This window comes from Maylandia zebra, linkage group LG13 (genome assembly GCF_041146795.1).
Source record: "Maylandia zebra isolate NMK-2024a linkage group LG13, Mzebra_GT3a, whole genome shotgun sequence".
Classification (NCBI taxonomy): domain Eukaryota; kingdom Metazoa; phylum Chordata; class Actinopteri; order Cichliformes; family Cichlidae; genus Maylandia; species Maylandia zebra.
This window is the reverse complement of record NC_135179.1, coordinates 27,414,032-27,436,011: the sequence shown is the minus strand read 5'-3', so window position 1 is coordinate 27,436,011 and position 21,980 is coordinate 27,414,032. Positions and strand designations below refer to the sequence as shown.

General features: G+C 41.0%; 1 long non-coding RNA gene across 1 annotated transcript; it reads right to left on the bottom strand.

Annotated features, from left to right (window-relative positions):
* Positions 1 to 345: 345 nt before the first annotated feature.
* Positions 346 to 1,079, bottom strand: LOC143421709 (uncharacterized). Its single transcript, XR_013101270.1, has 2 exons — positions 1,030 to 1,079; positions 346 to 788 (listed from the first exon to the last, which is right to left on the bottom strand). It is a non-coding gene; the product is annotated as an uncharacterized LOC143421709 (long non-coding RNA).
* Between the last annotated feature and the right edge of the window lie 20,901 nt (positions 1,080 to 21,980).

The window sequence follows — 21,980 nt, the reverse complement described above, 5'->3', positions numbered from 1 at the left end:
TGGGCCTGTGAACCACTGCACAACACCACCTAATTGTATTTATAGTCAAAACAAGTTCCACCTCAACCAGAGAAATGCTATTTTGCTTTTTTTTGCTACCTTTTAATGTTTTGAAGAGTGAAAATGTAACTTTAAAAAAGCAAAAATGATGGAAAGATTTATAAAAAGCACAAAAAGGTCCTCTTTTATCGCATGAAATCAGCAATACTGAGATTTTATGAGCTCATGTCATTTGTGCCACAAAAAACATGACTAGTTATTATTATGTAAAATTCTGTACTGTATGATTTAAGTGTCCAATACCACAAAAACGTACAGTGCATGCAAATACTTCAAATCCAATGATTAATGGCCCAACTTTCTTTATTCAGCAAATATTCAGGGCAAACACACATGAACAATAATGTCACAGAAATGCAATAAAACACATATGATTAAGATCAAATTTGCGCTTTAATAAATAAATCAATAATAATCAGAGGGGCATAAAAATACCTGAATCCAGTGTATCACAGTCTGTGCTTTGCAGATTTTCTTTGTAAGCCCAAGACAGGCTGGAATTCCAATGTATGTGTGTGTGTGAGAGTGAGTGTGCGAATGCACACTTTGAGGTCAGCTGTCATGCGGAGAAGATGATGAAATGGCTGTCTGCCTGGTGGAATACCTCTGCAGCCCCATTTTCCCATGCCTTATGCCTCTTTAAAGTTAAATCTCAAAGAAGTATGTGCATAGGAAAAAGGAACAGCGAGTGCAACTAGCCCCACTGCCCCGATTCTGGACACTGGAACCTGGAGGGCAGGGATGACAAAAGGCATAAAGATGCATGACTGGATGCACAACACAAGAAATGACTCTTATATTCTTCTCCTGTCTGACTGGCTAAAATTGCATTACGTCCAGGTATTAAAAATACTGTAATATCAAAATAAAATGCACATACAGCAGTCATACGCTTTATAGTTGCCAAGATGTAGTTTTAATTAAAGGATTAAGTTTATAAAATGCGTGGAAGGCGTGAAGAGGACTTACCCCGTATAGATCTCCATGCATGTCTCCCAGGAAAGCACCTCCTGTTGGCCATTTATCCCTCCACAGGGACCTTGAAGATGTTTAACAAAGACAGAGTAGCTGTTGTGCATGCTCACTCAGCACTTCTCCTCCCTCTTTGGTTTCAAGCCATGGCGACACATCTGGGAAGATGCCTGTAGACACTGAAAAACAAACAAACAAACAAATTCTACAGTACAGTGGCATACAAAGGTTGGTTTCTTCTGCAAAAATACTTTGTCTTGTTTTGCTCCAAATCTTTCAGCTACGAGTGAACTTGTTACAGTTATTATCTCCTATCTGACACAAGCTGGGAGAAGGGAAATATTCAGGACGCCCTGTTCCTGATGGTGGAAAAGTTTCTTATCTGTTCAGGGGTTTTTTTTCGTTCTCTTTCCCTCTCCCAGAAGAGAGGCCCCCATGCTTTTTAGAACTCAAGGTCTCTAGACAAGGACTCTCAGGGTGTGCTGAAGTGAGACACTGACGCACACACACACACGTGCACAGGTTGTGTGGTGTGTAGCTGAGGGAGTGTTATGGCATGTCAAGGCCGGTGCACCGGGCTGAAGATGAAACTGCTCTCTTTTCTCTGAACCACTGTGTTTGCAGCGCTTGTGGGCAGCAGTCGTATATCACACGTTTTGGTAAAGAAAGATCTATCTTTAAATGAGCACCCTGGACCAGCTGAGGTCACCTCACATCCCAACGTAGCTGAAAAAAAAAAGTCTGGCAAAAATGCCGCTAATGAGCACTGAAAGTTACTTAGAAGCATCTCAGTGTTGAGTCTCAGCCTTGTTGTGTGTGTATGACGTTTTTAATAGAGCATAAATTTGTGTTGACCCAACTCAGTGTTTGAGGAAGCTGATATGCCGCATAGCGACAGGAGTCATTTATCTTGCAGCATTAAATCCACTCTTTTTCTTTCATGGCTCTGAATCACGTCTTCAAATCATCAGCTATGTTCTGATGTGGAGAGGATTCTTTTTTCTCTTTCTCTCTCTCTCTCTTTATATTTTATGTATTTAAGTTGTATAAATTTGATGTCATGAGAAGTTAATGAGTCCACAGTGCCATGCACATCAAAGGTCTGGACATTTGATTGAGACTAACCAATTACTTTGCTTCTTGTTTTCTTGGTAGCAGCTGAGGAATCTATATTCATCAAAATGGATATAGATAAATCATTAAGAAATACATTAGTACAACAATAAATCAATGGCTTTTTCTGATGAAAGGGTTTGCATGGCGGGGTATTTGGTTAGCACCGTTGCGTCACAGCTCCTGGAGTGAAGCGAAGCTTTCAATGGGTTGGCTCTTCAGTCTAGAGATATAGCAGTTAGATTCTAAACTCACCATAAGTTTGGGTGTGAGTTTGAATGATTATCTGTATCTCTGTGTTGACTCTGTGATTGGCTGATGACCCTTTTCAGGCTGTACCCTGCCCCAGCACAGATAGGCCCTAGTAGGATAAGCAGTTAAGAAAAACAGATTAATGATATTTGGTGTTTTATCAACTAGTGTTCACAAAAAACAAAAACAACAAAAACATTTTGATCATCTTTACTTGAACTGTGCAGCTATTATGTTCTAATGTGTTTTTGCCACAAGAAAACAGACTGATGACCCGTCCAGGGTGTACCCCACCGCTAACCCTATAGTGGATGGGACAGGCTGAACCCCACCCATGACCCTGATAAGGATAAGTGGAAGTAACACACATTTCTGGCACAACTTCACCGACTTCCAAGGTGCATGGAGAAGATAAGGATCTAACTACACAGAGACTCCAGCAACACTTAAAAGTAATGAGAAAAAACTTTGTTAAGTGACCTTTTTCACTTTTTTTGTCACTTAATAAAGTTGCTTCTCATTATTTTTCAGGATAAGTGGAAGAGAATGAAAGGATGGATGGATGTTTTAGCCACATCCAAGTTCTGAAACTGTTTCTAACTGGTCAGACACATTAATCCTCCACACCACCACTTGGTGGCAGCAGTCTCAAACGTTGACTGGCAGCAGCCTGAGGTCACTGTAAGTATATAATGTAATAGTGTCTATTTGTTTTAAAGCAAATAACTTATAGGTAAGGGTTACAGTATATACAGTGCAAGGAGTCATACTGCACTGAGGTGAACTGAGAGGTTCTGGTAGCTCAGCATTTTTGTCTGTTTTTTTTGGGGGGGGTGAGATAACCACACCAGCATTCAGTCAAGGTCGGACGGGCTGTGGAGTATTAGTGCTCTGATTGTCAAATATGCAGTTATCAGTTTCTCTTATCAATATGTGCCTTACTTGCAGTGATTTAAGGTACAGGATCCTCTACTTAAAAGGCTTTTCAAACAAGGCAAACAAGTGTACTCTATACTCCAGCAGTTCCCTCTACATCAACATGTCAAACTCATTCCCACCATGTCTCACGAGGGCCTGCATGCTTTTAATTGGGTGTACTTTAACATGCGGCTTTTAAAATCCACTCTTGTTTTCTTCGTCTTCTTTTTTCCCCTTTCTTGCAGAGTGTTCTGTTTGAGAAGAGCGAATTTGCAGAGTTAAGCAGAAATGTCTCACTCTGCAGAAAAAAGGCAACAAAAGCTGCTTGTTCATCTAAACAGATCTGCCGCCGAGCAGGAGCGGGTTCTCTCAGAAGGCGAAACGAGGTTTTACATTTTGACACTTCGACAGGGTGAGAGTATGATGTTTCCAGAATCACAACACAAACACCTGTAGTTGTCTTTAAGCTTAAATTGGCAATTTGGGAAATCCATCATGTTCATTAGGAGAAAACAGAGGTTAGGTGCACTCTGTAAACACAGTGCTTGTCTCAAAAATACTACCTACTGTGCAGTTTTTATGTCTTTGTAGGAAAAAATGCAAATTACCTCTAGATGTACACTACTGTAAGCATGTGCATCATAAAATAAACTATCATCATGCTTTAGTCAGGTGTCTCTAGTCAGATGGGAAAGTTGTCTTTAAGCAAGATTCAAGTGATTACTTTATAACAGGATCTGTGACTAAGGGCCCAATTCCCCTGCCATTATATTGAATTTCATTGTATTTTATGTGAAATTACAATGTAATTTTACATTCTGTAAGTAATTTTCAGTACTGCATATGTAATTGTAATTCCCACTTAATTTCATGCTAATTTTGTGGAAAAACAAGAAATACAGTGGGGCAAAAAAAGTATTTAGTCAGCCACCGATTGTGCAAGTTCCCCCACCTAAAATGATGACAGAGGTCAGTAATTTGCACCAGAGGTACACTTCAACTGTGAGAGACAGAATGTGAAAGAAAAATCCATGAATCCACATGGTAGGATTTGTAAAGAATTTATTCGTAAATCAGGGTGGAAAATAAGTATTTGGTCAATAACAAAAATACAACTCAATACTTTGTAACATAACCTTTGTTGGCAATAACAGAGGTCAAACGTTTACTATAGGTCTTTACCAGGTTTGCACACACAGTAGCTGGTATTTTGGCCCATTCCTCCATGCAGATCTTCTCGAGAGCAGTGATGTTTTGGGGCTGTCGCCGAGCAACACGGACTTTCAACTCCCGCCACAGATTTTCTATGGGGTTGAGGTCTGGAGACTGGCTAGGCCACTCCAGGACTTTCAAATGCTTCTTACGGAGCCACTCCTTTGTTGCCCGGGCGGTGTGTTTTGACACGACATTCTCCCAATCCTCTGCTGTATCATCCATGTGCTCTCTGGCAAACTTCAGACGGGCCTGGACATGCACTGGCTTCAGCAGCGGAACACGTCTGGCACTGCGGGATTTGATTCCCTGCCGTTGTAGTGTGTTACTGATGGTGACCTTTGTTACTTTGGTCCCAGCTCTCTGCAGGTCATTCACCAGGTCCCCCCGTGTGGTTCTGGGATCTTTGCTCACCGTTCTCATGATCATTTTGACCCCACGGGATGAGATCTTGCGTGGAGCCCCAGATCGAGGGAGATTATCAGTGGTCTTGTATGTCTTCCATTTTCTGATGATTGCTCCCACAGTTGATTTTTTCACACCAAGCTGCTTGCCTATTGTAGATTCACTCTTCCCAGTCTGGTGCAGGTCTACAATACTTTTCCTGGTGTCCTTCGAAAGCTCTTTGGTCTTGGCCATGGCGGAGTTTGGAGTCTGACTGTTTGAGGCTGTGGACAGGTGTCTTTTATACAGATGATGAGTTCAAACAGGTGCCATTCATACAGGTAACGAGTGGGGGACAGAAAAGCTTCTTACAGAAGACGTTACAGGTCTGTGAGAGCCAGAGATTTTCCTTGTTTGAGGTGACCAAATACTTATTTTCCACCCTGATTTACGAATAAATTCTTTACAAATCCTACCATGTGGATTCATGGATTTTTTTTTCACATTCTGTCTCTCACAGTTGAAGTGTACCTCTGGTGCAAATTACTGACCTCTGTCATCATTTTAAGTGGGGGAACTTGCACAATCGGTGGCTGACTAAATACTTTTTTGCCCCACTGTACTTCCCCTTGTTACATCCTAGGTAGACTGTACTTTCTGAGGCAAGGGCAGTATTATGGAGTGACTTAGCCTTGTCTAACTTCCAGCTTTTTAATAGGGAAGGAGAAACTCCTTTCTTCTATTTCGTTTTCAAAGTTATGTTTGAACAGTGATTGTGAAAGAAAGAAAATACGTTAGATTTCACTCCGTCATTATAAGCTCACATAAGCCTGCAGCCTTTGACTGTATTTTGTTTTTTTCTTTTATTTGGTGAGGGACAACAGCCTGCTTTTACGTTGCTAAAATAAAGGGATGAGTAGAACAGCCATCATAATGAACATAATGAGTATAAAAATGTTTTAGCTACCCTCTCCAGTGCAAACATTCCTCCGTCTAACCTCACAATACAAGAAAAGAAGGCCGTCGCTTCCCTGAGCAAAGACCAAAACATCACCATATTACTAGCTGTCAAGGAGAGGTGCACTGTTGTTCTAAACACAACAGATTATCACACAAAAATGACTACACTCCTCAGGGACAACTATACCTATGAAGCCTTAAAACGAGACCCCACAAGCATCTACAAAAACAAAGTCATCAGTTACCTACAACAGCTTGTAAAGGATAAAATCACTGACCGCCCTGTATACCACCATCTGCCCAGGGGATGCTATACCCTGTATGTATGGTGTTCCAAAGAACTGCAAAGAAGGACCCCCATTCATACCCATTGTAAGCAGTATAAAGTCAGCCACCTACAATGCTACTGCCCCTTGTGGGGAACGCACCACATCATATCAAAAACCCCACCGACTTCACCAACATGGTCCAGAGACTTACACTGGATCCATAGTGTCCAGAGTGCATACCTACAGCTGAGGCTGCCTTACCACCACATATTTTAAATGCAAAGAGGATTTCTACAGACAAAAACCATGGATGAGCCATTGGCTCCCAGGTGTCACCTATTGTGGCCAACCTTTAGATGGAAGAAGTGGAAAGTTAAGGACTTGGCTCTTTTAAAGGGGCAGCACCTAGCCACTGGTACAGATACGTGGCTACAAGGATTTCACATCAAAATCCAAACCCAAGAAGGAGAAGCCTTCACTGCTCACATCAACTCAGTGGATAGAAACATAAATTCACCAGGGAAGACACAAAGGATAATAGTTTGCTGTTTCCGGACTGAGCTGTGCACACTGAGGGAAATGGAAACCTTAACACTGAAGTTTACCGGAAGCCCACACACATGGACCAGTACCCACTCTTTGATTCCCACCACCCTGTGGAACACAAACTTGGGGTATCAGGACCCTGCAACACTGGGCAGAAAACACTCCTTCTAAGCCAGAGCGGGAAAGAAATGAAACACACACACACACACGTAAAGAAAGCTCTTTTGGGCTTTCATCAAATCAGCAAAGATGCACAGTTCAGGTCAGACGAAGAATCCAGAGTCCAGCTGATTTTGGAGAACCCCTGACTTTTAAATTTGCACAACCACTAAGTCAGCATGGTAAGAGATTCATCTAATAAAGTGAGACAATAGCTTCACTGAAACAAAACAAAAAGTGTACATTTCAACTATCTTAAGTAGATATGATATCACATCAACTCTGGGCACATTAAGGCTCCTTTTTCAATCAAAAAAAGCATGGTTGACTGGAAACTCCAGCAGATGTTTGCCTGCTGGAAGAATTCAAAAGTTACAGGAACATTTTACTGGGAGAATGCAACAGAGTGTAGCAATATATATAAGAAAAGGTCCATTAGTGTAAAAATCAGCATCGGAGTTGAGACGCTTCTCTGAGCCGCCCAGTAATTCTGATAGCTTGTCAGTCCGACTCAGGATTTTCTTTGGACAAATAAAATTGACAGAGTGCTCATTTCAGTTTATTTTCAGGTTACTGCACTCTCTGAAAACTCATTACCATCTCATGACTCACTTGACAATATTGTTCTAAAACTGCAATTTTACTCTTTTGTGTGTGTGCGTTGTTATGTCATTTGTCAGAATTAGTTCAGAGTTAGCCTTGGGCTATGCTACTTTTTTCTTTTCTCTCTCTTTCTTTTATTTTTAATACATCATTTTTAACTTGGGGAAAATGTTCTCTGTAATTTGGCCCTGTAGTCAAGGATATTAACACAAAACAGATGAAAAATACTGTATAATGTGACAAAAACATGCCAATGGAAGGAGAAAAAGATATATAAAAATTGAAAGGAATAAAACTAAAAAGGCTGTGAAGTATTTAAAGGTGTTTAGATATTTTTACATTGGAAAGCATTGCTCTTGTTTTTTTCTTCTCCGGTATTCTAATTCTGATTCTGATGAAATTTAAAACAAAAAAAGTTGTTTTTAAACAGAATGAAGGCCATCTTTCAGCTGCTCCCTTAGTTCAGAGGTCACCACACCAACTGTGGATCTGCATCTTTTTGATTGGGTGCAGATTTTGACACCAGATTCTCTTCACGAGGCAACCTTCACAATCACTTGGGCTTGCAATGCCCTTTGACTGGGTATGTGTCTCCTCGCAGGCCTACACCACAGAGTCACCAGCAAACCACCAAACATTTATGGTTACTGAATGAATATCTACAAATAACAAACCCCACTTAAAATCCCCTTTTTACTAAACATACACATTTCTGCTAAATATAATCATAAAAACAACCATTAAGAAAACATTTTCCTCTCTAACTGCGAGTGTGTGAGTTTTACTGCAAATGCTGATTAAAAGAAAATCCAATCTTTAGGGGAAAAGGATATTTTGTTCGAACAAAACAAAATTTAATTAAATCAAAAGCAAAGGAAATGTCTGTAGTCCCAGTTACCGACAATTTGGTCACCTTTCCCCCTAGTACATGGATGAGGAAGTGGGCAAAATTCTTTTCGATTAATAACCGCAAAACAAAAAACTAAAACTAACTAACTAACTAAGAGGAATTCTTTTGAAGAAAAAATGAAGTGAAACAAATAAAATCACCATGGCAACTGTTAAACTGAAGTCAATTCAACCCTATTTTATGCAAAAATTCAACCCTATTACAAAAGGTGATTATCTAACTTTTACACAACAGGATTTGCTTTACTAGCAGCAAAACATTAAAAAAAATGATTTAAAAATTAAATATCTGAGACTTTTTTTCAGCCAGGACACAGATACTTGCTGGACCTCTCCTGTTGCCTGTCAACTTCAAAACAAGTGTAATAACCTCATACACTCTCCTGGACAAACACTTGCTTGCCTTGTTTTTGGTTAAAGCCCAGAAGCTTTGTTGTAATTAAGTAGCACCATGCTGAATTAATTCACAGTGATGTCTGTGTTGAAGCGCACTTGTTCAAGGTCGGAGTGCTTTCAGTAGTGAAGCCCAAAAATCTGCTTCGGTCTGAAAATGCGTGATTTTCGTGAGACTGATACTCCCTCTTCCCTTTGCATCTCTCAACAGTTAGCAAATTTTAACTTCTCCTCCCATCATTTCCCCGTGCTGTGCTTTGGTGCATGATGCTGGAGACACAGTGAAACAGATGGGGACAGGGAGGGTGGGGGTGACTTAGTGCCCCCCCCAAATGGGGCCCAATCTGCATCAGGAGCAGGGACTGACAGAATAAGGCCACAGGGTGGAGAGACAAGCACTGCAACCAGATCCTCCCGGGAGTTAGGCCACCACGAAGCCACCTGGTTCCCAATAGGGGGCTTGTGAGTTCAAGCATCCATGGCCAAAAGTTCTCCACGCCAGCTCTTCTCTTCTGTTCTGCATAGGTGTGTTTGTGCCTGCGGAGGAGGAGGAGGAGGAAATTGATGAAGGATGAAGAGGGGAGGGAAGGAATGGTCAAGGATAAGAATGAGCAGGAGGCAAAATGCACTTCTGAGCCCTGGCTGTGAACATTTTCACTGCAGACCCTAATCTGACATTTAAATAAGTGTCTCCTGCTTAATTTTACTGCTTCTATGTTTTGTAAATTGCCTCTGCAGGTGTCTGTTTGTAGTAGGTAATGGAAACCAGATGCTGTTTGACCGCTAGCCTTTTTTCCCCTCTACGATTCCTAATTCATAAGTTAATGCCGTTGGCTGGAGATAACGCTGCCTACCACACCATCACCCCCCCTCTCTCTCCCTCTCTCTCTCTCTGGCTGTTTACTGGCTCTGACAGGGTTGCTGACAGAGAGAGCAGAACTCTAAACATGAGCTCTGTTTGGTGGAGGCTTTTTCTTCCTTTTGTTCTCTCCATTCATGAGCCGTTCATTCCCCCATTTCTCCTGGAAATATTGGTGTAAAAAGCTAGACATTTTACATCAGTGGACATGATGCAATTAAAAAGTTAGACAAGCAGTAAAAAGGGACACTGATAGTGCTTCATGTCACCACTGTGATACCTTTGGGCTCACTGCCACCAATAACAGTGATTCCTATGAAATTAAATTCAACTATCAATTTGAAATGACGTCCTCTTTGTGTCCTTGTGACTTGCACTTTTCTCTCCCAGTCTCTTCCTGCCTGTCTTCCTCTCTTTCTCTCTCCCTGAAGGTGGCTCAATCAGATGACAACAGTGGCTGTCTGCCATTGTCAAAAGACATTTCAATTTGGCGGCCCTCCCACGAGTCCGGGCACATTACCACTTCAAAAGGCTGCGAGTCCCCAGGTCGCTCCCAGTGAGGCTGGCCTAGTACACGCCCCAACCACCACCACCCCCACCCCACTCCAACCTGCTGTTCAGCAATGCTGATGAGGGCCCAGGCCCCGCTGAGCACGCTTGTCTCTCCAATCTAAACAAGATTCTGTGAAGGAGGAGCGGGAGGATGCTTTGTTATTCCTCAGAATAGAACGATGTCTTTATTCAGGTTAGGCGGGTGCTTAACAGTTCAGCCAAAGACACATTAACTTTTAGGCTAACAAACAAATTTATTATATGTTGACTTGAGTTGTAACTCATGTAGCATTTTCATATATGTTTTTTTAAACTCACTGAACCTTAAAGGAGGGAGGCGAAGAAAAACTCAAAAGATAAAAAAGGGTGAATCTGGTGAGCAGTGGAAGCAAAATGATTTTTGCTAACTAAAATCAGGCTCTCATTCAGGAGACTTTCACAAAACCAGCTCCCCAGGTCCACAGACCAGTGATCACACGAACTCCACCTGCCCTTCAGGATGGTTTTGTTGTTCTGCTTCAGCTGCGGCACCTTGTCTGTGTATTCAGAGATGATTAAAGACCCACAGTCACTGACAACCAGTGCTGGAAGGAGATCCCTAAGACAGCTGGCAAAAATTGACAGCTTTTCTCAGAGTCAAAAACAAAAGTTCAAATTAAAATCACCTAAAAACTACATTAAGCTTTGGGCTCCACACCCTGATAAAATATGTACCCATCATATTGTATGGCTGCTTGTTTCTCTAAACACAGAGGTAAGAAGTGCAAAGTTAACATATTACTGTTTTTTCTATTAGTGTCATATAGAAATGACAAACGTTATACATTTCCACATCCTGTTCATGTACCTTAAAAGGAATGGAGTAGATTTTTACTTTTTTAAAAAATATATATTTAAAGATTGAAAATTTCTGTAGGAGTTTACACACTTCTCTTGATTTAATCATTAGTTATTATTCATCTCTTCCTCTGTTTCACAGTGTGTCTTCTCTTCTGTCTTCTTCCCATCACCCTCAACCGGTCACAGCAGACAGCCGCCCATCAGTTCTGCTGTTAAAAGGGAGTTTTTTCCTTCCCACTGTTGCCAAGTGCTGGCTGATAGGGGGTGGTCTGCATTTTTGTAGGCTTTTTACCTTACAATATAAAGTGCCTTAAAGCGACTGTTGTTGTGATTTGGTGTTATATAAACTGAACTAAATTAAATTGATTTCGCAATTAAATTCATTTCCACAAGGGCTGGTAGGGGATGGTCACCGATCCAATACAGGCCCGGTTAGATGGATAAGGCAGGCTACAAGAGGTGTGCAAACATTCCCTGTAAGTTATATGAATACCTTACTATTGCTTTTAAATGTGAATGCTTTAATATAACCAGGATACTGGAAGACTGAGGTTTTGGGGGTTGTTGACAAAAGCAACTACAGTCATCTGAATAGTCTTGCAGATTAATTGCAGGGCTATTTTTGCACCGTTGATGTTCTCTAACCATCTGTCACCTTGTTTTTAATTAAAATTTGAGACACAGATCTTTGTCTCTTTGTCAGTGCAGGTTGTATCATCTGTTGTTATCATTTTGCATTTTCTTTAAACCATACAGTGATTTTTCTCTTTGCCTCGTGTTTCTTAATGAACGCACATTCAGAATCTGTTTAACCGCTGACAACAGCCATTAACTGGCATTCTGTCTAATAGCATCCATAATGGATCAAGCTCATGTTTTTTAAGTTATCGTACGCAGCTCTCCATTTACACGTCAAAGTGAGATTCTTTTTTGATGAGTTGTTTATTTAGTCAAGCCCATTTAGTGGCACGGACACACTAAGCACTGCTAAGGGTCTCACTTATGTAATGGTCTTGTTGTTTTGGAGACAGGATATCAGAATCTATTTTGCCATATTCCCCTTTTTGCCTTTGTCAACATACTGTCAGTGTTAATCTGGATCAGCGAAAGCCACACTGGCACATTTGCGTGCATGAGTCCTCACTTGAGTTGTTTTTCTCAAAGGTGAGCCTGCAGGCCATAACAGTCCCCGTACTGAAACTGAAGACATCAGCCAAGACCCTAAAGTGTAATATAAGATATAAATGACTGGAGGTATTACCTGTAGCACAAAGACATGAAGTGAAGAAGTAGCTCCCTCAACGCAGTGAGAAGACTGATTTGAGTGATACTTCTGTTGTTCCACTCTGTACGTTTTTGTTTTGCTCTTTAGATGAGCACGTGCAGCTTCTCTTGTAATGTTGCAGAGAGGGTAATAAAGCTTCGCAGTGACTAAATCAGACAGAGCTTGGCAGGGAGCTGACAGTGAGTGAAACGGCACTATTGTCTGAGCTGACTGGCACTCGGCGCTGCCATGCAGCACCACCACTTTAATGTTGCGCACTGCTGTTGAACGGGGTTAATGGCACGTTAATATGGCAATGAAAGATCAACCTCTGCTGAATGAAATATTTAGTGTTGACACGTCCTTCAACCGTGCCCTCTCTGGGCTTTTGACTTGGCCGCTGCAGGTCTTCTAAATCAGTGAGTGAACTGAGTCCCGAGGTTCTTTTCCTCCAGGTGTAGGCGTGTGAAATGAAATGCAGCATAACACTGTTAAGAAAGCCTGAAAACGGAGATTAGTTGTTATTTGACTTGTGTGTATAAAAAAGAAAAACATGCTTCAACATAAATTGGATTAAAATGGGATTTCAGCCAAAATGGTGAAAGCTCATTTACATCCTGCTACAGAAGGCCTGCAGGTAAAACTATGCTGTGTGACCATATTCAGGAACAATGTTGCCTTTGCAACAATAATACAAGTCTGACAAGTCATTTCTGGAAGGTGGGGCATTTGCTGTTTTCATGAGTGCGTGGCCCACCGTGGGCAGCTGTGTAGCCCAGCCATGCTTCCAGGAAATTTGCTTTATCCCCCCAAAATAGCAGTAACTCTCTTATTTGTCATATATTTTACATGTTGACAGCTTTCGTCCCATATGGGGCATTTTCTGTTGATGCACTCTAAGATCAAAACATGACTAATGAATTGTGTAGCTGTACAGCTGATGAATTATCTTCTCATATGCTAGTTGTCATTTCAACATCACAAAGATGATAATTTAAACGATTAAAATGCCTCAAACAAAGCACACACAGTCCCTGCGTCGGTGCTGATCAGCATGTGTTTGGTATAAATCACATGAGTGTAAATCAGGAAGGACAAACATTTTGTTCTCTTTTCACTGATGATCATGGGACAGAAAGGCAAAGTTGTACCACATTACTGATAATTTTGATTCATAGCATTCTAATTTTTTCCACCTTTGCATCACTGAATGCTAAAAATATCAACATTGCTTCTTTTGTCGAACGTTCCTCTGGTCCACCGTGTGTGTAACTCCTGTTGCAAGAAAACTGTATGTTCACACAAACCTGTTTATATATCCCCACTGAGTCCCCACTTATTGACCTAATGCATTCAGTGCCAGTGCCCTCACAGCTTAATCATTAACCGAACCTTAGCCCCTGACCTAATTCCCAAAAAGCGGTCTAGACTCACAAGGACCTCAACTTATGTCCCCACAGTATTCCAGCTAGTGCTGTAAAATCAACGACAACTAAATGTGCTGACTTTAGGTAAACTAGGAATAAAACTAGGAACCAACCTAGAGCTGTGATAGAAATGGAAATGTGAAGCTCTGCAGGGCTTTGCCTTTCTATATCCAGCTTTATGCAGTGCCCGTGCTGTGCAGGGGTTGCAAAGGGGAGATGTGAGGGTCGTCGGGTTGTTTCTAGTTTTAGACATGTCTCCTGCTTCCTCTCTCTCCCTCCCTCGCCTCCCTCCCTCCCTCGCCTCCTCTATATGTGAATGTCTCACTCCAAGTGAGGTGTGATCTCTCTCCCTCTCTTTCTCGCTCGGTTTTTGTACGGTGCTCCCTGGCAGGACTGACGATCAGACGCGGGCATGGGAAAGCAGGTTTGTGGCCTTGCGCCGTGGGGGCTCTCACCTCCTAGCTCTCCCTTCCTTTTCCTCCCACCTCCTTCTCTACCCTCTGGTTGACTGATAAGAGTCACATGAAAGACCTTCCTTTCCTCGGGTGGTGGGAACTCTGATGATAAGGTGGGCGATGTGGCAGCTGCTGGGCCTTCTCCAGGGAACAGGGAGTTCTCAGACTCCTCTGATACTGTTGTGCAGAGGGAATGAAGGTTGCAGGGCATGCGTTTGCGTGTGTTCACTGAGCATTTGTGTGCGTGCGTTAGTTTGAAACCCTGAATAAATGTGGCATTTTTCTCATGCAGCAATGTCACAGCTTGTCAGACAAAAAAAAAACTTCCCTCAAGTTTCATTCAAACAAATGTTAGCTCCCAAAATACTTTAACCTCAGACTGCCTGCTGCATCCTTGAGTATCTTACAGTGGCAGCACAACACTGTGTATCTGATGAAGGTTAACCAAAACAGAGTTCACGATGGCCCTTCATGCCTCGACCTTGACTTGCTGTAGCCCTCAGTGGTTCCGGGAAGAGCGCTGAAATGCACTGTGAAGGAAAACGAGTGCTTAGCTCACGTAAATTTTTCTCAAGTCATACAAACAGTCAGAGTAATTACTCAAGTCAGAGTGAGTGATAAATCACTTTCAGACATATTCTGCCTCAAAGATTTGCCCTTGAATAACTGTGTGGCTTTGGGGGCTAAGAATTAATTTTTTTTAAGTTGTCAGTGATTCTTTTTATAGTCTTATTAACAAAAATATAGACCGTGTCATGGGAGGCTACTCATTAATCTGATCTCTTATCTTGAGAAAATTAAAGTCGCAGAATACAAAAGCTGAGAAGAACAGAGAAGTGAGAGAACACATATCGTCAACCTCTGTGCTCGCGTCCCCGAGTGCGTCTCAGCCCAGCTGGAATACCAAATTTAACGTGATTCTGCCGGCTTTACCTCTATTTTCCAAGGTTGTTGTCTGTATTAAAGGGAGGGTAATGAGCTGTCAATCAAATGACCAGGGTTTGATTCATGGGTTCCTTCCATGGAGGACAGAGTTATTTCTCCAGTGAAACCTGAAATGCACTGACAGCTGATGAAAGAAACAAACAGCCACATTTGCATCACTGTATTGTTTTGAGTGTGTGTGTGTGTGTGTGTGTGTGTGTGTGTGTGTGTGTGTGTGTGTGTGTGTGTGTGTGTGTGTGTGTGTGCGTGAGCTGCCATCACCTATTCAGTTTGGCAGAAAATGTGATTATCGCTTCCTCTCCTGTGGTTTACTGTAGGGAAAGAGAGACGAGATGTGTGTGCACGGTTGGGCGGCGGCTCACGCAAAGTCTGTGGTCATCTTCATACCCTGCTCTCAGCTGGATGCGCCTTATGTGTCCCTGACACTTTCTCTCATTATTAGATACACCGCTTCCTGCTGGGGGAAGCCAGGTGTTGGTGATGCTGTCACGCACAAACCTCCTGTCAAGGTGCCTCGTGCTCATGTTCTCACAGCGCACAGCCACACACACACGCAGGTAGTTTTAGAGGCGGACAGATGTAATATATTTATCAGCTCCTCACTGCTACACGGAGGAGGTGTTAGATTGGAGAACAGGAACTCAAAACTTCAGGATCCACTTTTCAGCTAATAGCTGTCCGGTCTGTGTGAAATATCAAGATGTTGACGACAGGTGTAAAGTGGCTGTTCGCTTTTCCTAGACCAGCACAATAAAGAGTGCTGCACATAGAGAAAGTCCCTCTGCAGTGTCATCTAATGCTCCTGCCTTTCACCAGAAAAAAAAGTGCTCCTTTCCACTTGAGTAAAAAAAAAATTGAAGTAAAGGCTCAAATTCAATTACATTAAAACAATCTTAGCTTTCATCTTGCATTTTAATTCAACTTGTGTAGTTAATAAAGATAACCAATTACAGCAAGTAATGTCAAAACAATTATGCAGATAAACAGAAACAAAAATGATTAATAGCAGAAGTAATGACCTGTCACCTGCCTGCAACATCATTATAAATGAGATCTTCTAGCTGCATAACATATTCAGGGCCCTGTTGCTGCTGTTAAGTGGATACCATATCTGTGATCACAAATATTTGATATTCTGTTATTCTACCCTGTGGAAGCATGAGTCTGACTCTTCTGAATTCATCATTACCAACTTGCGAAGCAGAAAATAATAAAAATGACAAAGACATTTTATTAGAATATTCAAAGTATGTTGCTCAGAAAAAACTGGAGCTTACACTGGCTGTATACTATACTTTAAGCTCCTTTTCTGAGCATTTATAGTTTTCAGTAGTTCTGGTATCGGTCCACAAAAAAGCACAAATTTACTGCTGATAATATTGTAGGTGTAAGTGCTCTACCCTTATGTTATAGTCAAGCCCCAATACTTTTTCACTTAGGCTACGACCACACTAATGCGTTTTCGTTTGAAAACACATCGTTTTCTCTCCGTGTTGGCCTCCTGTCCACACTGAGACGGCGTTTTCCTCAAGGAAAAATGCAGCGCTTTGAAAACGCTCTTGAAAACGAATACATTTCAAAACGGAGCTGTCCCGTCTCAGTGTGGACACTCGAAAACGCAGACTTTCTAAAACGATGAGCATTTTAGTCATGTGATGCAGTCATGTGACGAATTAAATAAGATAGCAGAGGGCATTATACAGCAGTTGTTTTGATTGCTCTCAATTTTGGCAGACCTAAAAAAGATTAATATCAGTTTGTACATGCTCCAGATAGCTTTTCTTCAAATTCTTTAATTCTCACTCACTTTTGCGCATGTGCAGGACTGGAAGTAAGCGTTTTGGGCCGTTTCAATGCGGACGCACAACTCTGTGAAAACGACTGAAAGCGCTAGTGTGGACGCAGAGCGTTTTCAGACGAAAACGCCGTTTTCAAATCTATCCGGGCTAGTGTGGACGTTGCCTAGAGGTGGGCAGATTGATCCAAATGTCGACAGTATCGATACCAACACTGGTATTGGTGGTGGATCGATACTAGTGTGAAAGGATCAATAGTTTGTTTCTGTCCTCTATGTTCAGTACATAGCCTACTGAATTGTTATTTACTTATTTACTGGAAATGAAAAAAAATCTACCTCAAACATGAACCTTTTTGTGTTGACTGTCGCATCTATTTTAGTGATCACCTTTAGAACATTTAAACAGAAGTTGATGTAAAGTCCTTTAAAGACAGGCACATTTAGATTCCAGCCCACAACCCCCCCCCCCCCCCCCCCCCCAAAAAAAAAACCCAACTAAAAGATGTGTTTTTCATTGTGCTAACTGATTATTGTTGATTTAGTGGTCTTTAAAACGTGTTCAGAATTTGCAAATTGATCATGACTCATGTCACATGTCATGACACACTGCTTTCACTGAAGTATCAGCATTGATATCGGGCCTGTATTTACTTGGTATAAGATCGATACCAAAAGCATCGCACTGCACTAACACAAACTGAGGAAGTTTTGCGGTCTAAGAACAGTTGTTGCCTTTAATTCCTGTTCACTCTTTTCTCTGGCTGTTATTATTTAGATTAAATACTAGTACTATCATTACTACTGCTGGTGTCATAAGTAGTAGTGTATGTGTTTTTTCACAATTTTTATATATTTTTTGAGGTTGATCTTAAAAGAGAAGTGACTGCACTGAGCTGTTGTAGGTTTTGCTGTTCTACCTCTTTGACATGGACCAATCAGATCTTTGTGTATAGTTTGTCGGCTAGTTTTTACTCAACCATGCTAACCATGAAACTCACAGGTGTTGTCCTATCGGCTTGACTGAAATCCTTAAATATAATAACTAAAATCATGTTTTGATTACATAAAATAATTAGAGGACTTTTAACTGAAGCAAAACCAATCAGGAAAAGTGCTGTTAGAACATAATTCAGTTAATTCATGGTATAATACTTGAAAATATAGGTTTCTGTGCTGTCCAAGTATTTAATCAAACCTGTCCATGGAATGAGTAAAAAACTCCAGAGGAAAAGTTGGCAGCTTAGATTTAGAAGCTCTACAATCCACTAATTTCATTAAAGTCGCTCTCTATTATCTTTTTTCAGTATTTCACCTCAAATTTGCATATCTCTTCTTCAAAACTCATTCTCAACCTTTTCCCATTAACCTTTTTCAAGTTATTTTCCACCAAGGTTCAGGTTAATGCTTATCCTGTTTAATTATTTCAAATTGTGGGCCAAAATCTGAGATTGTAATTATAGTTCATCGATTATCTCATATTTATTAATTGCACAGCTCCCCAATGCCAAAAGGCCTTTCTAATTATAAAAATTCTGGTGAAAATCCTCTCCTCTATTTAGAAAAGGCAACATATCTGAATTACTGTGAGCCAAGGTGATCTTTGGAGAGAGCATCCAGATAGGCAAATAACTAATTTTTGTTTTCTCCATTAGAGTGCTTTTACGTGATCGATTTATTAAAAACACACACATGTGAAAAGCAGTTTGGGCATAATGCACGGTAGGAAGAAACAGGCAAAATAAACCACCAAGTAACAAACCTTTTTAATGTGAAGTGCTTGCAAACACCTAAATGTGGACAGATGTCCGCACAGGCTGTGCTCTGTTTCTACAATCAGACAAGCCGAGTCACCTGATTAACTTTGATAGGAAAAAGGCATAACAGTTTTTACAGCTTGTTTTCCAGAGGATAGTCATTCATAATTTAGATCAATGAAAATCACCTTTATTTTTGGTTGTGCTTTCCCACTGCAAACATCTTTCTCCGTCTAATTCCCAGGATGTGAGCCGCATATTTAGTTGAACGTTTGGCAGCTGACATAGCAATAAAAGAGCTTCCAAAAAAGAAAAAAGAAATCACAGTTTATAATTCTTTATTAGCATTAGTATTCTATTCCATCTTATTTTTATCTGAATTCAAAAAATAAGAATCTCATTAATTCACCTGCATGTTTAATAAAACATGTGCATGAGACAAATGAAGCATCGTGAATCCAGAGTAATAGCTTTAAAATGGCTCATAAGTGAGTGCTGTCAAACATTTATTGTTACGGGCAACATTTCTTTCATTACTTCTGCTCCTACTACAATAACAAATAAACTGTATGAATGTGCTAATTAGAGTACGATATCATCTCGCAAGATTTAGTGAATTTCGAGTAACCTTTGGCTACTTTCTGTTGAACGGATTGTAAGTGATGCATTCTTGTAAAACGCGTCCTGAGATGACCTTGGTTGTCTTCATAAAAGTTCAAATCCAGACATATATGTGGCTTTTAAGGTTAGAGCGTGCTTTTTAATGACAGTTGTTTGTGGCCTATTTAATTACAATCGGGTTAACAGTGGATTTGAAGCCAGAGACTGACTCATCTAATCACAACTTCAAAGCAGAATAATTTAGCAGTGGTCACTGAGGACTGGGCGCTGAGCAGTGGTGTGATAAATAAAAGGGGCTCGCCGGTGCCCTCTGTGCCCTTAAAGAGAAGCTGTCTCCCTGTGGACATCCACAGGCCAGCAATTACAGCTGACTGTTAGCTGCTTCTCTTTTTCTGCTCTATCGACATGTCAGCGCCCAACTCTGGGAGGACTGAGGATGAAAGAAGAGGCAGTGGAGACAGCAGCAGGAAATAGTAGCAGAGTTGGGATGAATTCACTTTTGTGCAGTCACAAGGGACGTGGATATTTTGCACTATTTACCACTTACTGCACAGGATGTTCACAGAGACAAATATGGCCAGCCCATCCAATATATTGCCAAATACTTTATAAATGATAGCTTTACAGTTAGAATTATAATTTAGAAGAATACACAATGGACAAAAAAATAAAAAATAAAAAGTCCTTTTCCCCTCACAGATCACTTGCATCTACCAACTGAGGTGAACACTTGACAGATTTATGAGCGCTCTGTTCAAGCTGCCCTTTTTACTAGCAGCTCTGTCCCTGAAAGTGTCTGTGGATGCTTCTGGTCGATTGAATTTAAAGTGTAGTATACACAGCTTTATCATCTAAAGTGTGTGTTTGTTTTCGATTATCTCCACAGCCATTCATTGTAAAAACCTGTCACAGTTTAGGAATCTCAAGACAAACTTTTTTTTCTTCTTATGATGACTGGAGAAGACTGGAGAGTAAGTGTGAAATTGCACGTTGCAACAATTGGGTTTTATGTCGAATTCCACAGAAAAGAAGGTCATAATCTTGGACTCAGACTTCTTTCCCTTCACAGAGAGCCGAGCTTTGCCTATAAATAATCCTCGCTTCCCATTCGCTAAGACTGCTCGACGCCTTGTGATCGAAAAACAGCTGCGAGGAGAAACAATTCTTTCTCCTCGTTTCCTTTTTGTTTCTCTTTAATTGACTTTTTAACAAGGCTGTGTTCAAGTTGACCAGCTACACGCCTCCGTTCCAAACTACCACTCACACACACATATATACACTTCTCTTATTGGCTGTGGTTGGAAACTCATTAAAACCCTTTGTGTATGCGTGTGCAAAATGCTCCCAATTTCTGAATCAATGAGCTATGTGCAGAGGAGCATAAATGAACAACATGGTTATATGCATGATAATGGCAACCCCTCGCTTTCTGTCAGGGGAGGTCAAACTGAATAATGCATCTGACTGAAATGAAAACACCCTCTAGGGTGTATGTGGAGTAAATTATTTCAAGCTATTGTTATTAAGTCCTAGTGAGAACCTGTACGAGGACCATCATTTGGAACGGTAATCAACCAATCACTGATTTGTTTGAACGTCCACACTAAGGTTTTCACTTACCGGGTCCAGGCCGGATCACTACTTTATTATACCACAAGGACAACAACAACATAAAGTCACGTGTTTCCATGGGACTCTATGCCATCCTTGCAATAACTTCATGTAATCGTTTTCTAAATGACTTTATCAGTGTCTCACGTGGTTGTGGAGGAATTTGGCCCATTGCTTTACAGTGTGACCTCAGTGCATTGGTGTTTGTGGGCATTCTTGATTCTTCTCTTTTTCAGCCATTCCTTTGCAGATTTACTGCCGTGCTTTGGATTGTTTTGCTGTTACCATGACCGAATGACCCAACATTTATCTCTAGAATATTTTGGTATACAAATATATGCACATGCAGGGTGCCGGGGTCCTGTGGCTGCACCCAGCCTAAATCATCTCCCCTCCATGTCTGCGCTTGACAAATATTATGAGGTGTTTATGCTGATATGCTGTGTTTGGTTTTCACCGAAAATGGCACTGTGCACCAGGGCCAGACATCTTTGCTTTGGTGTCGTCTGTCCACATGACATTCCTCCAGAAGTCTTGTAGCGTGTTCATATTCAACTGTGGAAACCTGAGCTTTGCTGACATTTTCATTTAAGAGGCTTTCTGTTGTCCAAAAAAAAGCCATACTTGTTTTCTAATCATGCTGTCATAAACTTTAACGTGCTAGCTGAGGCCTGCAGAGTGAGATGCAGGTTTTCTGCAGGTTCTCTGAGCATTGCAGTCTGATTTCAGGGGTGAATTTGCCGGGATGACTCCTGGGAAAACCAGGAGATTATGTAACACAGGAATGCTCCAGACCAGCAAACTGCAAACGCTTTTTTAAAAGTGTTTACACTTGTTGATGATTAATCAACCAAGTGCATTTGATTAGCAGTGATTGGCTGCTACTTACCCTCTTAATATGTATGGAAATTGTAAGGGTGTATTTAGTTTTTCACGTGATCTGTATAAATCTTATGAAAACTTTTGTTTTCACATGACTGTGTATGGCAGAGACTACTGGTTTGAAATACGGTTTTAAATATATCTTAATATGTATCCACTATATGTTTATCTTCTAAATTAATATGAAAGATACATAAAAAAAAAACAATGCTACAAACATCT